The sequence below is a fragment of the Vitis riparia genome, chromosome 18, assembly GCF_004353265.1.
Source record: "Vitis riparia cultivar Riparia Gloire de Montpellier isolate 1030 chromosome 18, EGFV_Vit.rip_1.0, whole genome shotgun sequence".
NCBI classification, from domain to species: domain Eukaryota; kingdom Viridiplantae; phylum Streptophyta; class Magnoliopsida; order Vitales; family Vitaceae; genus Vitis; species Vitis riparia.
Window position 1 is genome coordinate 23,104,468 of NC_048448.1, and position 6,901 is coordinate 23,111,368.

A 6,901-nucleotide genomic window follows, 5' to 3' on the forward strand; every position below is an offset into this window, starting at 1 on the left:
TTTATGATACAAAATATGGAGATATTATGTTGTGTAAATTTGAATACTTAAACGAAAACATCACTATGGTTTATTTGGCCCTTGTCAACGGGATATAATAGTTGACTATTCGGCCCTGTCAACGGGATATAATAGTTGACCTTTACATTTCATGATGAGAATGTAATTGATTTGGACCCAGCCTCTAGGGGTTTGGTTAGAGGTTACTAGTACTAGTAGTGTTTGATTCCTTCCACCGGGAACAATTTGAGGCTAGCCACCCATTTGAAAAGTCCCACCTAATTGGGCATTTGATATTTGATAACCAAAGTAATGAAAATTGAATGGATTTGATTGAATCTTATGTGAAAGTGTTTGAATTTGATATGAAAATGGTTAGTTGAATTTTGAATATATTAGTATTTTTGAAACTCTGATATTTGATGAGAAAAAAAAATGATATCTCCTATTTGAAATGAAAATATTTGATCCATGAACTGCATTAATATTCCTTATTGGGCTGTGAGCTCATTCCCAATTGTTAAAAATTTTTCAGGTACTCTTAGTTCGGGTGAGGAGTGATGGCTAGGCTGAGGAATGGTCATCATTAGGATTTGACTTAGGATTTTATGTTGGATTTTGTTTAACTTTAGTTATGTTCATTTGGATCTTTTGGTATTTGGAAGCTATTCGGATATTGATCCTTTAAATTTTATGTTAGTTCAAAGTTGAGTTTTGGAGATTTTGAAGTTTGTTTTAGTACTTGAATTGTTTAAGTTTGCAATTTTTTGGACAATGGATTTTGGATAGTGGATGTTTTAGTGTTGAAATCGAATTTTCAAGATTTTAGATTTTGTTCCACTACTGGTTTGAAGTGTGAAATGAGCGTCACGCCCTTGGAGTGGGTCTTGGGGCGTGACAGAACCACTCCTTTATTTTCCTTGTCACCCACAAATTGCATACTCATGTCATGCACTTTATTTAACTCCCATATGGAAATTCCGATACTTTCCCCAATAATGATGTTTGGGAAAAAAAAAACTAACCCTAATTCATCCATCCTTTTATTAGTTAAACCATTAGAAATATGGTTAACACACCTACATGGACATATTACTTAGGATAGATATATATATTGTACAATGGTATTACACTAATTGTACAAAGGAAATGTACTAAGTGTACAAGGGTGTACAAGACTACCATCTATAAAAAAATTTAATCGATTTTGAATCACTTTTTCATTTTCCTTGTCACCCATAGATTGCATACCTACGTCATGCAATTTATTTAACTTTCACATGAAAATTTCGATATTTTTCTTAGTAATAATGTTTGGGGAAAAAAAAATTTAATCATAATTCATCCACCATTTTGTTAGCCAACCCATTAGAAATAAGATTAATATATCTACGTGGACACACAACTTAAGAGGGATATATTGCACCATTGTACAATGATGCTACACTAACTGTACAAGGGAAATGTACTAAGTGTACAAGGGAAATATACTAAGTGTACAAGGGTGTACAAGGCTACCATTTGTGAAAGATTTTAGTCGATTTTGAATCATTTCTTTATTTTTTTTGCTACCCATAAATTGTTTATGAAATTTGCACTATTATATAAGGGTGTTACACTAACTACAAAAAAGTATTCCACTCACTGTGTAAGGCAATGTACTAACTGTATGGGGTAAATATACTAATTATATAAGGGTGTACAAGGTTATCTTTTATGCAAGATTTTAATCAATTCTGAACTTTTTTTTTTCTTGTCACCTAAGGATTGAACACTTTTCCCCCACACATTCCTTCACCTAAAAATTTTTTTAATTTGAAATTTTAAATTTCATCATCCAGAATTTGTAATTGCATATTTCATTTAAGTAGTTTTAACAATATTTTTTCTTACTACATTTACATCCTATATAAAGGAAAATTAACCATAATATTTAGGTATTACCTTTTTTTTTTGTGAAATCAAATTAATATAAATGGATAACACATTAATGTCATTATTTCAAATAACTTAAGACAATATAAACAACATATAATGACTGTTGAGAAAAAATTATGAATATTTTTTTTACCAAACTATGTCATTTAGATCTTCTCTACCAAAATTAAAACATAGGAAATAAAATTAAAATTAATCACATTTAAAGTGTTTATTACAAGTAAACCGAATGAAATATATATTTTCACTATTTTACCTTTATAAACATAATGTTAGCAGATATTAAAAAAATCATATTTAAATAGAATTAAAAAGGATAAAAAATTATCTTTGTAACATTTGTAATTTTTTTTTTATAAAAAATCATTAATTGAAATTATCAAGTTAATTTAAAATAATTTTTTTGTTGTAATTATAGTTTTAAAGATTCTACGATTTTTATATTATTACTTTTAATTTATTTTCTTTGTTTTTTTTTTATTTTAAATTTCATCTAAACTTGTTTTTTCTTACATTTATATGTTTTCTATTATATCCTTATTTAAAGTGATTTTCATCTAATTTGTATTCTATTATATTCTCTTTTCAATTTTAATGTGTTGTTATACCTCTTTACATAACAAAAAATTTTATTATTTTTCATCTACAAAACTTTATACAAAAGATATCATGTACGAGGAAAAAAGAATAAAAAAAGAGAAAACTATGATATAATTTACATACACATCTCTTAATATGATATATTTGCTTGACTTAATGACATCATGCTTTAATAATTTAAATCATGCCAAGTCCACATCTATTTTAGATTTAAAAAGGCATTTGAATATTTTTCAAATTATTAAGTTATAATACATTATTCAATTAAAAATTAATTATCACCATTAGTTAAAAGATGATCATGATACAAAATAATATATTAAAATAATATCAATGTATTGTCCAAAAAATAGAGAAAATATTCAAATAATTGTCTACAACCTTAAAGATATTTATATATATATTGGATAAAAAAGAATAATAATATTTTTAAGGTGTTTAAAAATTATTTATTATATATTTTGTAAGTTAAAAAAAAAAAATTATGAGGTATTTAAAAAATTTTTACTTTAAAAATATAGTAATAATCCTTTTCAACCATTGATTAACAATATTTAATTTATTAGGCATGGTTTTTGGGAGAAAAATAATTGATGAAAATAGTAACACCTTTCTAAAAAAGAATTAATTTACATGTCCCACCAATTAATATGTGAGAGAAAAAGATAAGGTGAATGATGAAAGAGAGGGGGAAAAAAAGAATGAAAGAGAATGGGAAGTTAGTTGTTTTCTTTTTTCTTTTTGACAAAAAAGGGCATTTTCGGAAAATTAAATATTTCATATCCTTCTTTTCAATTTGTAGACTTTCTTTAGGTGTTGGGTTTAAATATGAAACTTATGAGGATCTTTTATCAATTTTTGGGCCCAGCTGGGCCCAAAACACAATTCTCCCATGATCTTATCTATACTAATTTAAACACTTTTTTTTTCAAAAATAGTCTTATCATTTATATTATAGGCTTATATCCTCTCATTATTATATGTTAAATTAGTTTAGATAATGTTTTTTTTATAGAAAAATTAGATTAAAATAATATTTCTCTTTCGAAAACATAATTTAGTTAATGTTTCTCTTTTTAAAAAAATATCAATATTTTTTTAAAATTAAAAAAAATGATTTAAATAATAATTCTTTTTTAAAAACTTATCATAATTTTATTTTTCATTCTTAATTTATTCAATAGAAAGAGATTTAAATTAAAATCAAATAATTTTTTTAAAAAAATTGGTTTGAATTAATTAATTTTTTTAATCCAAATTTTAAATAGAAATTGTTATTCAATTCATATGATAATAATATATTATTGTTTCAATAATAGTTATTTCAATTTAAAAAAAATTAATATTTGAAGATGATATAATTTTTTTATAGAAAAATTTTAATAAATTGTTCATGTATCATATATTTATTATTATACTCATTCAAAGTATTCATTATTATATTAATTGAAATTTATTTTTTTTATCAATACTTTTTTACCAAAATAAATATTAAGACTCATTATTTATTTATTTTATATTTGTCATTAAAAAAATCTCTTATTAAAAAAATGTCTTTTCACATTGTTTCATTTCCCAAAATAACTTTTGGTACATACTTATTCATACCCTTTATATGAGTTTTCATACATACTCATTTATATTTATTAATTCAGATATCTAAATGTAATTAATTCATATACGGTTTGTTTTCTTCACTTTTTATAAAAATTATTAATTAAAATAATTTTAACATTTTAATCAAATAAAATAAAACTTAATTTGGATAAATATCCTTTTAAAAAAAATGATGATAATTTAATTTTTATAAAATTTGAATAAATACAATTATGGCAAATGATTTGTTTATCCATATTAAACAATATTTATATATATTTATTGTTGTTTAATCATTATTGTGCTATTTTATGTAAAATCATTTTTAAAATAAGATTTTATTATGAATAGAATTTATGAATTTGTAATAAAATTATATTTTTAAACGATGATTTTGAAAAATATTATATTTTTTAAAATAGATTCAAGACTATTTTTACATAGTTATGACAAAAAAAAAAAAAAACTCTTCATTGGAGTATGAGATTTAAAGAGTCAATCTTTTAATCCTAGTAAATTGCACCTTAAATAAATTCATCTCATTAATAGACCCATTAAATAGATTCATTTCATTAAATTATATTATATTTCAACGTCTCTCTTTATCTATTACTCCTACTTTTATATCCCATTAAATTTTATTATTTTATTTTTGCATCCAATTAATTTTTTTTTTTTTTTTGTGTCTCCTTTTATCACTATATTATTATACTTTGTTACTCTTATTTTGTAATATGATATTACCTATTTATTACTTATTCCATATCAACTACACTATAATTAAGGGGCATTTTTATTTAAATAATATTATTTTGAAAATAATACTTTAAAAAACCTTTAACTATATTTGTATTACATCTAAAAGAATTGTCATCCTCTAAAACATCTTATACCCAAAACCTCCCCTCAAAATTTTTATTATTCTCTAGAATCCCTTCAATAAATGTTGATGACTTTTCACTTTATATTCCGAATAATGTCTTTTCAGTATCAACACTAACAATTTTATAAATTTCATATTTAATGTATTTTAATTTTAACTTTCATATTTAATGTGTTTTGATTCTATTCACCTATAAATGAACTCGTGTTCTCAACTCGTAAAACATTCGTTTTTATTCCTCTCCTCTTTTTTTTCATTGCTAAATTTTATTTGCTCACAAAATGACACAAATTAGTATTTTTTTTTTAGATCCTATTTACTCACAAAATGTCATAACATGAAAGGTTTGGTATTATTATTATTATTATTATTATTATTATTATTTTGTAGATCCTATAGTTCCAATATTGGATACTACCTTGGCACTTGCTCCATCATTTGATGTTGGATTTATTCTTTGTGTCTTTCTTCAACATTCTTCAATTTTGTGTCTCTCTTTGGCATAATATGTCATGCCCCAAAACCCACTCCAAAGGCATGACAGTCATTTCACACTTCAAGCCCAAAGACTCAAAGAGGAAACAACACAAACATTCATCTTATAACAAAAATTCTAAAATCTCCATATATCAATTTTAAAAACTAACACATCAAACCAAATATTATTGCCCAAATAACTCCAAACTCAAATAGTTTAAATGGGAAATAAATTTTAACATCTAAACAATACTCAAAATAAAGAGAGTTTGACAAATGTCTTAACAAGCCAATTTCCCTTCCTAACTGTCACTCATCGCCCGAATTGAGGGTACTTGGAAAATTATCAACAAAGGGGGATGAACTCAAAGCCCAATAAGGAACATTAACATAGTTTCATGGATCAAATATTTTCAATTATACTTACAAACATGAGATATAATATATACTATATTTATAAAACTTTTGAGTTAAACATGCTAATACATTTAAACTGTTCAACAAATATTTTCATATATATAAAAATCATTTCAAATCAAATACATTTCAATTGTTTTCACTCTGGTTATCAAATAACAAATAGTGCCCAGTTAAAAGGGACTTCACATAACCTCAAATGTTCTTTTTTAAGGTGGATGAAATCAAACACTATTAGTACTAGTAACCCCTAACCAAACCTCTAAAGGCTGAGGTCCAAATCAATTACATTTCCCACAACAAAAATGTAAAGGTCAACTATTATATTCTATCGACAAAAGTCGACAAACTAGAGTCGAATTCTTTATTTTATTAGTTCCAACTTACAAAAGCAGAATATCTCCAAGTGTTTCGTTATAAGCAAAATAAATGTTATAACACATTTTTCCATGCAAAAATATATTTGATCCCTGCTTAAAAGCAAAAATAACAATTACACATTTCAAACAATATATAAAAAAAATTATTTTCTTTTGCAAAATCTATATTAAGTTTCCTTACCTCAAAGGAAGTTCTCAAAATCTTTGGAAAAAATTAATTCTGGAAACTCTATTCTTCACCTAACATAACATAAGAGAAAGAACTATTATTATTTATCTAAAATGATAGGTTTGACAATCCTAAAATTTTAGGTATTCAAATTAACATTTTTAATTATGAAAGATAATTTAATTTATTCTTATTTTAGAAGAATTAATAAATTTTTAATTCATATAAAACTTAAATTTTATTTTCAATTTATTTATTGGCACACAACATAATTTAATTAAATTATAATTTATTTCACTAATTAAATTCTGTGTTATTTATTAACTTACATCCATCATTAATATTCTTATTTTTCCCATCATACTCATTCTTTTCCACACACTCAACACCCAAGTCTGCATATTATATATATATATATATATATATATATATATATATATA